Raw genomic sequence first — 12,014 nt, 5'->3', positions numbered from 1 at the left:
CATTTTGAATCTATACTGATCTCAAGAGATATTATGGTATTTTTAACGGTTACAAACACGTCCCCACCACCAGCGTTCACTCTATGTTTGAGATATACACTAAAGCACCGAAGAAACCGGTATAGGCATGCGTATTCAAATACAGAAATATATAAACAGGCAGAATAAGGCGCTTCGGTCGGCAACCCCTATGTAAGACAACAAGTGTCTGGCGCAGTGGTTAGATCGGTACTGCTGCTACTGTTGTGGGTTGGCAGGAGATCCAACACCGTATTATTAGAGGAAGCTGAAAGGCACGCGTTTTAGCTCACGCAGGCTGGCGTGAGGTCTGGAAAAGGACAATGAAATTAGACTTTAGAAAAACGGACGTAGCTGGTGGAATACTTAACTTTACTCCATAAATGATGAGCGTCGCTCTTGACTGTACATGATTCATAATATCAATAGTAACTGAACATGGCACCTTGCTAGGTCGTAGCAAATGACGTAGCTGAAGGCTATGCTAACTATCGTCTCGGCAAATGAGAGCGTATTTTGTCAGTGAACAAAGTCGGTTGTACAACTGGGCGAGTGCTAGAAAGTCTCTCTAGACCTGCCGTTTGGCGGCGCTCGGTCTGCAATCACTGATAGTGGCGATACGCGGGTCCGACGTATACTAACGGACCGCGGCCGATTTAAAGGCTACCACCTAGCAAGTGTGGTGTCTGGCGGTGACACCACAGCTACAATGGCAGGTTATCAAGATTGAGTGAGTTTGAAAATGGTGCTATAGTCGGCGCAAGAGTGACTGGACACAGCATCTCCGAGGCAGCGATGAAGTAGGGATTTTCCAGTACGACCTTTACATGAGTATACCGTGGATATCAAGGATCGGGTAAAACATCAAATCTCCGACATCGCTGCGGCCGGGAAAAGATCCTGTAAGAACGGGACCAACGACGACTGAAGAGAACCGTTCAGGGTCACAGAAGTGCAACCCTTCCGCAAATATCTGCAGATTTCAATGCTGGGCCATCAACAAGGGTCAGCGTGCAAGCCATTCAACGAAACATCATCGATATGGGCTTTCGGAGCCAAAGGTCTAGTCATGTACCCTTGATAACTGCACGACACAAAGCTTTACACCTCGCCTAGACCCGTCAACGCCGACATTGGACTGTTGATGACTGGAAACACGTTGCCTAGCCGGACGAGTCTCGTTTCAAATAGCATCCAGCGGATGGTCTTGTACGGGTGTAGAGACAACCTCATGAATCCATGGACCCTGCATGTCAGCAGGGGACTGTTCAAGATGGTGGAGGATTTGTAGTAGCGTAGGGCGTGTGCAGTTTTAGCTATATGGGGCCACTGACACATCTAGATACGACTCTGACAGGTGACCCGTACGTAATCATCCTGCCTGATTACCTGCATCCATTCATGTCCATTGTGCATTCCGACGGACTTGGGTAATTCCATCAGGACAATGCGACACCACATACGTCTTGAAATGCTACAGAGTGACTCCAGGAACACACTTTTGAATTTAAACACTTCCACTAGCCGCTAAACACCCCAGACATGAATATTATTGAGCAAATGTGGGATTTCTTGCAACGTGCTGTTCAGAAGAGATCTCTACCCCCTCGTACTCTTACGGATTTATGGACAGCACTGCAGGATTCATGGTATCAGTTCCCTCCAGCACTACTTCAGACATGCCATGCCATGTCGTGTTATGGCAATTCTGCGTGCCTGCGGGGACCCTACACAGTATCAGTCAGGTGTACCAATTTCTTTGGCTCTTCAGTGTACATTCGAATTGTATTTCAGAATTTCATTGCAATTAATATCTGGTTTCATCAAGCTTTCGTTCTCTGGTATTATGCGTGCATTATTACAGTTTATAAATGGAACTGGTTCCGAGAACTTCATATTTAACTAATTCTATATCAACATTTTCTTTCACCGAAATGCTGTGAAGAATGCTTCCCTGTCTGAAATGGGAGCGCTTCTTCCCGGCCCTGGTAGGGATTTCTCTATCCTAAAAAACGCTCAGGCGGACGCCGTAAGGACTCTGATACAGTAGGAGATCCTTACAGCGTGAAGTGCACTCCTAACCTGTCAAGTGGCGGGATAAGGGGGGAGGGGGGGGGTTCCTATACTTCAAGAGGTAGGTCAAGCAATCTACAGCCAAAATCATCAAAAAATCGTCTGAGCTTCTGGTTCAGACCTTTCACTCTTGCCCAAACCAAAGGAGAGTGATCGGTTATGGGAACGATGCAATAAAACAACAGTTATGCTTGCACCTCGCGAGTGAGGCTAGCTGCCTTCATCAAATCAGCCAGCCGCTGTAAGAACCGAGGGAGGACCCCGGATGTAGCTGCCAGGCGCCATTTGTGCCTACGTGAGCCACGATTTGTAGCCGGATGCACCCAGAGCGCTCAACTGCTCCGGCAGAGTGCCCTCCAGATCTCGGACGAACAGCAAACAGAGAAGACACGGGGCCCTCCTTCCCGCCCTGCCGGCTATTTACACTCCTGGAAATGGAAAAAAGAACACATTGACACCGGTGTGTCAGACCCACCATACTTGCTCCGGACACTGCGAGAGGGCTGTACAAGCAATGATCACACGCACGGCACAGCGGACACACCAGGAACCGCGGTGTTGGCCGTCGAATGGCGCTAGCTGCGCAGCATTTGTGCACCGCCGCCGTCAGTGTCAGCCAGTTTGCCGTGGCATACGGAGCTCCATCACAGTCTTTAACACTGGTAGCATGCCGCGACAGCGTGGACGTGAACCGTATGTGCAGTTGACGGACTTTGAGCGAGGGCGTATAGTGGGCATGCGGGAGGCCGGGTGGACGTACCGCCGAATTGCTCAACACGTGGGGCGTGAGGTCTCCACAGTACATCGATGTTGTCGCCAGTGGTCGGCGGAAGGTGCACGTGCCCGTCGACCTGGGACCGTTCCGCAGCGACGCACGGATGCACGCCAAGACCGTAGGATCCTACGCAGTGCTGTAGGGGACCGCACCGCCACTTCCCAGCAAATTAGGGACACTGTTGCTCCTGGGGTATCGGCGAGGACCATTCGCAACCGTCTCCATGAAGCTGGGCTACGGTCCCGCACACCGTTAGGCCGTCTTCCGCTCACGCCCCAACATCGTGCAGCCCGCCTCCAGTGGTGTCGCGACAGGCGTGAATGGAGGGACGAATGGAGACGTGTCGTCTTCAGCGATGAGAGTCGCTTCTGCCTTGGTGCCAATGATGGTCGTATGCGTGTTTGGCGCCGTGCAGGTGAGCGCCACAATCAGGACTGTATACGACCGAGGCACACAGGGCCAACACCCGGCATCATGGTGTGGGGAGCGATCTCCTACACTGGCCGTACACCACTGGTGATCGTCGAGGGGACACTGAATAGTGCACGGTACATCCAAACCGTCATCGAACCCATCGTTCTACCATTCCTAGACCGGCAAGGGAACTTGCTGTTCCAACAGGACAATGCACGTCCGCATGTATCCCGTGCCACCCAACGTGCTCTAGAAGGTGTAAGTCAACTACCCTGGCCAGCAAGATCTCCGGATCTGTCCCCCATTGAGCATGTTTGGGACTGGATGAAGCGTCGTCTCACGCGGTCTGCACGTCCAGCACGAACGCTGGTCCAACTGAGGCGCCAGGTGGAAATGGCATGGCAAGCCGTTCCACAGGACTACATCCAGCATCTCTACGATCGTCTCCATGGGAGAATAGCAGCCTGCATTGCTGCGAAAGGTGGATATACACTGTACTAGTGCCGACATTGTGCATACTCTGTTGCCTGTGTCTATGTGCCTGTGGTTCTGTCAGTGTGATCATGTGATGTATCTGACCCCAGGAATGTGTCAATAAAGTTTCCCCTTCCTGGGACAATGAATTCACGGTGTTCTTATTTCAATTTCCAGGAGTGTAGGTGGCGGGCTCCATCACCCGGCTGGCCCTGCAGCTCCCAACGACAAGTAGTCACACTCTCAGTATTTGTCGGGAACTCTCAGGAATATCGGCCAACGTTCCAGCAGGTGGAGGCATCCTGTGCTGGCTCCGACGTACTTTTAACAGTGTGGGCAGTACCACCGACCAATTTTTAAGGCGTAAGGGGACATCCGTGTGGCTGCTACCAGTTTTCACCTACGGCTCAGGGATTCGCCACCACATTACTGTTCGTCACGCTTCTTGCAAAAATATTTCTATTTCTCGTTTCCTTAATAGGTATGTTCGCTTTGACAAACTGAAACCCGTCGCTGATGTCCAGAAGCTTTTCTCGTCTTCATTGCACTCATTACACAGGGCCTAGTTGATCGTTATTATTATTGATATTATTATTATTATTTTATCACTATTATTACTATTTTCTTCGTTTACGATTACTTAAGACAATTTCATTTTTTATCTACGCTGGCACACTTGTTAATTTTTCAATTTGTTCGTACGTTTTCTCTACTTAACCATCTTCGTCATTTTCATTGTAGGCTTGTAAAGTAGGCATGTAAACTAACGCAGTGGTCTTTTGCGTTAACGGTGTGCTAGTTCTAAGAGCCGTAATCTTGCTTACTGCGTTGTGTAGGCACGGTATATTTTCACACGTCGATATATTTGTCATTCCTTCTGACATTCGATCCTAAATTTATCGGTCTGTCTCACTGTAGAGTGTATGTTGCGATAATACCCAGCACTCCACAGTAATCGCTGCCGCTCACATTGTTTTCAGTAGCACCGCTGGTTGTAGCTTGGCACGAGCGCTTAGAGTGGCTCAAATGGTTCATATGGCTCTGAACACTATGGGACTTAACAGCTGAGGACATCAGTCCCCTAAACTTAGAACTACTTAAACCTAACGACATCACACACATCCATGCCCGAGGCAGGATTCGAACCTGCGACCGTAGCAGCAACACAGTTCCGGACCGAAGTGCCTAGAACCGCTCGGCCACCAAGGCCGGCCTTATAGTGGCAGTCGAGGCAGTGCTAGATGGGCTGTGGGAGGCAGAACACGTGCATCTACATCTACATCTACATTCATACTCCGCAAGCCACCTGACGGTGTGTGGCGGAGGGTACCATGAGTACCTCTATCGGTTCTCCCTTCTATTCCAGTCTCGTTCGTGGAAAGAAGGATTGTCGGTATGCCTCTGTGTGGGCTCCAATCTCTCTGATTTTATCCTCATGGTCTCTTCGCGAGATATACGTAGGAGAGAGCAATATACTGCTTGCCTCCTCGGTGAAGGTATGTTCTCGAAACTACAACAAAAGCCCGTACCGAGCTACTGAGCGTCTCTCCTGCACAGTCTTCCACTGCAGTTTATCTATCATATCCGTAACGCTTTCGCGATTACTAAATGATCCTGTAACGAAGCGCGCTGCTCTCCGTTGGATCTTCTCTACCTCTTCTATCAACCCTATCTGGTACGGATCCCACACTGCTGAGTAGTATTCAAGCAGTGCGCGAACAAGCGTACTGTAACCTACTTCCTTAGTTTTCGGATTGCATTTCCTTAGGATTCTTCCAATGAATATCAGTCTGGCATCTGCTTTACCGACGATCAACTTTATATGATTATTCCATTTTAAATCACTCCTAATGAATACTCCCAGATAATTTATGGAATTAACTGCTTCCAGTTGCTGACCTGCTATATTGTAGCTAAATGATATGGGATCTTTCTTTCTATGTATTCGCAGCACATTACACTTGTCTACATTGAGATTCAAATTGGCATTCCCTGCACCATGCGTCAATTCGCTGCAGATCGTCCTGCATTTCAGTACAATTTTCCATTGTTACAACCTCTGGATATACCACAGCATCATCCGCAAAAAGCCTCAGTGAACTTCCTTTGCCATCCACAAGGTCATTTATGTATATTGTGGATAGCAACGGACCTGAGACAGTCTCCTGCGGCACACCTGAAATCACTCATACTTCGGAAGACTTCATGTCTATGGCCCTCTGAGTCTCGTGGACGAATAGCGCGAGCTGGGTTTCACACGATCGTCTTTTTCGAAACCCATGCTGATTCCTACAGAGTAGATTTCTAGTCTCCATAAAAGCCATTATACTCGAATATAATAGGTGTTCCAAAATTCTACAACTGATCGACGTTAGAGATATAGGTCTATAGTTCTGCACATCTGTTCGACGTCCCTTCTTGAAAATGGGGATGACCTGTGCCGTTTTCCAATACTTAAGCACGCTACGCTCTTCTAGAGACCTACGGTATACCGCTGCAAGAAGGGGGGCAGGTCCCTTCGCGTACTCTGTGTAAAATGCCGCTATTGCTTGGACGTACTTGCTAATTTGCTTTCGGTATAATTACTCGTAACCCATCTGCTCACTTCAATCTTCCAGGGTTAAGAGACTGATGTCGTATGGTGGCAACCGGAATATTGCTTAAGTCGAGTGTACTTAAAAGTTTTTAAAATTGGCTATGATTTAGGAAAGAAACCGTTCAATTTGTGATCCGCTAACAACCACTGCTCTTAATCGAATCTGTCATTGTCCGATTCCTCAAATGATCTGTAAATGAAATAAGTATGTAGTTAAGTTCTTGGTGTGGAACGAGGCAGCATCGTCGTAATGTAGCACGCTTAGCGGTTGTGTTATGGTTGTTTAAAACAACTGACCGTAACCTGCATTCCTATTTGCAATGATGCCAACAACGCGATTTGTTGGTACTTCTCCACCTTTGCATAATCTCTTTTGAGCACCGGCAGGGCGTACTTTCTACATTATTTTGACATACAAAGCGCTTATTGTGAGGTATACTTTATGAAATGTCTTCGCTCGCTCCTGATAAGCAGAAAAATCCTGGCTCGAGTCGTGGCCCGGCACAAATTTTCGTTAAGTCGCAGATGGACTGTGTAACTATAGCATTAAAGCTGATGCTAACAGAATTCACAATTTAGCGAATGTAAACAGCTGTGAAAAAAATAATTAGTGCACCTGGAAAGACGACCTCGATTTTGACCCGATGACCGCATATGACCTGGCGGATAGTAGCTGTACTGGTAATGGTTTAAACGTCGTCCGCCAACAGATAGTGTCGGAAGTTCCATGCGGCTTTTCGCGGATGATGCTGTAGTATACAGAGAAGTTGCAGCATTAGAAAATTGTAGCGAAATGCAGGAAGATCTGCAGCGGATGGGCACTTGGTGCAGGGAGTGGCAACTGACCCTTAACATAGACAAATGTAATGTACTGCGAATACATAGAAAGAGGGATCCTTTATTGTATGATTATATGATAGCGGAACGAACACTGGTAGCAGTTACTTCTGTAAAATATCTGGGAGTATGCGTGCGGAACGATTTGAAGTGGAATGATCATATAAAATTAATTGTTGGTAAGGCGGGTACCAGGTTGAGATTCATTGGGAGAGTCCTTAGAAAATGTAGTCCATCAACAACAGAGGTGGCTTACAAAACACTCGTTCGACCTATACTTGAGTATTGCTCACCAGTGTGGGATCCGTACAAGATCGGGTTGACGGAGGAGATAGAGAAGATCCAAAGAAGAGCGGCGCGTTTCGTCACAGGGTTATTTGGTAACCGAGATAGTGTTACGGAAATGTTTAACAGACTCAAGTGGCAGGCTCTGCAAGAGAGGCGCTCTGCATCGCGGTGTATCTTGCTCGCCAGGTTTCGAGAGGGTGCGTTTCTGGATGAGGTATCGAATATATTGCTTCCCCCTACTTATACCTCCCGAGGAGATCACGAATGTAAAATTAGAGAGATTAGAGCGCGCACGGAGGCTTTCAGACAGTCGTTCCTCCCGCGAACCATACGTGACTGGAACAGGAAAGGGAGGTAATGACAGTGGCACGTAAAGTGCCCTCCGCCACACGCCGTTGGGTGGCTTGCGGAGTATAAATGTAGATGTAGACGTAGATAGCGAAGTGGCATAGCTGCCTGAGTGCCATCTGTGCCTATCTTTTACTAGCCGGGAGCCTCAGTGCGGTGCAAAAGTGTTAACCAAACTAGCAACCGTGCCACAGGAACGGACTTATGCTTCCGACAGCCACTGACCGAGTTTGAAGGGGATGAAATTGTGGCCTTCCGAGCGTCGGGACGGTCCTTCCGGAGAACTGCCACACAGGTTGGACGTGCTGCGTCAGTTGTGCAACGATGCTGGTACCAGTGGACAGGTGAACATTCTCACACCCATAGACGAGATTCTGGACGTCTAAGCAGCATGGATGCCCACCAGGATCGTCATATTGTATGGGCAGCAGAGGCAGACTGTACAACTACCACAGCACAGATAAGAGGGTTTGTGAGACCAGACGTGTCAACACGAACTGTCGTGAACCAACCGTTAGCAGTGAGACTACGGGCACGCACAGCTCTATCCCGTCTTGCACTCACACCACAGCATCGACTGCGCGACTCGACTGGTCCAGTCGGAGGATCACTCGGAAGATGGAATGGCAAGCCGTGGTGTTCAGGGACGAAAGCAGATTCTGCCTGCCCATAAGTGATGGTTGAGCCGTGCGCGGCTCGTGTTCGTGCCATTATTGCTTGACATCTTGTCTTGATGGTACTCCCCTCTCATTTCTTATTCGATTTACTGGCATCACTAAGTTGATAGCTTGCCTGTGCGTGAGTGGCAGCAGCAGCGCTTACCGATAAGAGCACTGTCGTACTGTCTTTAGATCGGCCGCCAGTATTTCCCGGTCGTCATGTGTTGGGAGTTCAGTGGGGACGGAGCAGCAGTGAGGTCCGGACAGCCATGACTCGCCCGACCGTTGCCGACACACATGACTTCAGTGGAGACGACCTTGGTTGGTCGTTCGGTCGGTCATCTCATCGGACGACGTGTGTTTGGTCACCGACCGCTTCCGGGTTCTCCGTGTGTGTCGACTTGTGGTTCCTCCTATTTGTTCCACAGCGATTGGTTTTAGTATTGTTCGAGTTGTGTGTGGAAGTGTTTTCATGGAACCGTGTGTAGCTTGTGTGGTTTTGACTGAGCAGTTATTTTAATGCTGTCTGGTGCTGGATTGACGTAGTCGGTCGGTTGAGACAGAACAGCGAGGAAGTTTCCGCAGTGTGGGGTCAGGCCGGGACCACTGGCGGCATGTGCATGTGCAGTCGGATTGTAAGGCGCTAGGTGTGAGAGCTACAAAGTTCGTTGCCCACCGAACCTGGACACTAAAGTTGAGTGATCAGTTAATCTGTTACGACACTTCGTTCATTGCCAGTTGTTGCTTCTTGGGACATTCCGGCTAGCAGCAACGTATGGTGTTTTGTAGTCGGCGAAATTTTGCAGCCGTCTTCCTGCATGGTCTTTAACTATTAAATTGGTTGTTACTTATCGGTGAAGTGCACCAGCGGTATTTTCTGCCTTGTGGCCGTTAACGCCTCAGTTACGTGCCCTGGGTCGTTAGCGTAGTTTTCCGGAAGTGTGTTGATGTTGTCCGGCACGGCGTGCCTTTTAGTTGTTTGTTCATATTTTTTTGGTTAAGAGTGGTTATTGTGCCTTGGCTGCTTTTAGACGCCAATTTTGAAGACGTAATGCGGCTGGTATCTTAGTCCTCGGCTGATATTTTCCGCTGTCGTACCGTTGGTCGGGTGGAAGGGAATTTATTGGGTTGTTGGTCAGCCGTCCCTGGGTCGGGTTGCCACCCGATTATTTAACCTTACTCTTGGCTGCCTGTCTCACCTCACCTTACGTTAGAGCTACCACCTCAGGCCGATCCTGGGAACACTTCTGAGCACCACTGTTCTGTTGGTTTTAGACTGATTTTTATATTAGTCTGATGTATTGTGCGAGGCCTTCAGCCATCTATTAATTTACCTTGTTTTATTTTTAAGATAAGGCCTTCAGTACCGAACAATCAGTTTAATAAGCCACAGCTGCAAAGTACTAACACGAATTCTTTACAGACGAATGGAAAAACTAGTAGAAGCCGACCTCGGGGAAGATCGGTTTGGATTCCGTAGAAATACTGGAACACGTGAGGCAATACTGACCTTACGACTTATCTTAGAAGAAAGATTAAGGAAAGGCAAACCTACGTTTCTAGCATTTGTAGACTTAGAGAAAGCTTTTGATAATGTTGACTGGAATACTCTCTTTCAAATTCTAAAGGTGGCAGGGGTAAAATACAGGAAGCGAAAGGCTATTTACAACTTGTACAGAAACCAGATGGCAGTTATAAGAGTTGAGGGACATGAAAGGGAAGCAGTGGTTGGGAAGGGAGTAAGACAGGGTTGTAGCCTCTCCCCGATGTTATTCAATCTCTATATTGAGCAAGCAGTAAAGGAAACAAAAGAAAAATTCGGAGTAGGTATTAAAATCCATGGAGAAGAAATAAAAACTTTGAGGTTCGCCGATGACATTGTAATTCTGTCAGAGATAGCAAAGGACTTGGAAGAGCAGTTGAACGGAATGGATGGTATCTTGAAGGGAGGATATAAGATGAACATCAACAAAAGCAAAACGAGGATAATGGAATGTAGTGGAATTAAGTCGGGTGATGCTGAAGGAATTAGATTAGGAAATGAGACACTTAAAGTAGTAAAGGAGTTTTGCTATTTGGGGAGCAAAATAACTGATGATGGATGAAGTAGAGAGGATATAAAATGTAGACTGGCAATGGCAAGGAAAGCGTTTCTGAAGAAGAGAAATTTGTTAACATCGAGTATGGATTTAAGTGTCAGGAAGTCATTTCTGAAAGTATTTGTATGGAGTGTAGCAAAGTATGGAAGTGAAACATGGACGGTAAATAGTTTGGACAAGAAGGGAATAGAAGCTTTCGAAATGTGGTGCTACAGAAGAATGCTGATGATTAGATGGGTAGATCACATAACTAATGAGGAAGTATTGAATAGGATTGGGGAGAAGAGAAGTTTGTGGCACAACTTGACCAGAAGAAGGGATCGGTTGGTAGGACATGTTCTGAGGCATCAAGGGATCACCAATTTAGTATTGGAGGGCAGCGTGGAGGGTAAAAATCATAGGGGGAGACCAAGAGATGAATACACTAAGCAGATTCAGAAGGATGTAGGTTGCAGTAGGTACTGGGAGATGAAGAAGCTTGCACAGGATAGAGTAGCATGGAGAGCTGCATCAAACCAGTCTCAGGACTGAAGACCACAACAACAACAACAAAGGCCTTCAGCCGACCTAAATTAAAATTTGTTTAAAAACTAAATTTTGAAAGTTTGTTCCATTTGAAATTCTTGTTATCCAGACCTTAAGCCCTGAGCTGTTCAGTGTCCAGTGTGTGGCCTTCAGCCGAGCTTTTAAGTGAAATATTTCTAAGACAAGGCCTTCAGCTGTCTTAAATTAAATTTTTGAAAATTTGTTTAAAACTAATTTTTTTGAAAACATTGCTCTATCTGAAATTCTTGTTATACAGGCCCTAAGCCCTGGGTTGTTCAGTGTCTTGTGTGTGTCCTTTAGCTGAGTATTTGCGTGAAATATTTTTTTAAGTAAGGCCTTCAGCCGCGTGCATTCTTTAAAGCAATTTTCATAGCTTGTGTTCAGGCCTTCAGACGTTCTTGTTTTTGGCGTGGTTTTGGGCCTTCATCGCAAGAGCTATCGCAAATTTTTTTAACTCAACGTGCTCTGCAAGACGTGCAGGAACTTCCCTGCACAGTACGATCTTCGGACTTGTCTCCAGTTAGCAGGTGTGGGATGTGATGGGACGGCAAGTAACTCGTGCGACTCGTCAGCCAACAACTCTTACAAAACTTCATGAGCAGGTCGAGCAGGCGTGGCATAACGTAGCCCAGCACAGTATTCGCCATGTATAAGATCGACTGCCAGAGTCAGCGCTTCCATTGCTCTCCATGTTTCAGCATTGGTCGATACCTGGTACCTCAGAACAACTTTTGCTACTGACTGTAAATGTAACCATTTCATATAGACCATATGCACTGTTACAGCAATAACTCTTGAGTGAAATAGAAGCCACTAAAAGGGTGTACTATTTTTTTTACCGGCAGTGTATTTGGAGAAATGTCAATTAGTAAACGATACATGAAGTT

Source organism: Schistocerca cancellata, chromosome 6, assembly GCF_023864275.1.
Source record: "Schistocerca cancellata isolate TAMUIC-IGC-003103 chromosome 6, iqSchCanc2.1, whole genome shotgun sequence".
NCBI classification, from domain to species: Eukaryota; Metazoa; Arthropoda; class Insecta; order Orthoptera; family Acrididae; genus Schistocerca; species Schistocerca cancellata.
The sequence above is the reverse complement of the archived record's forward strand: the minus strand, read 5'-3'. Positions refer to the sequence as shown.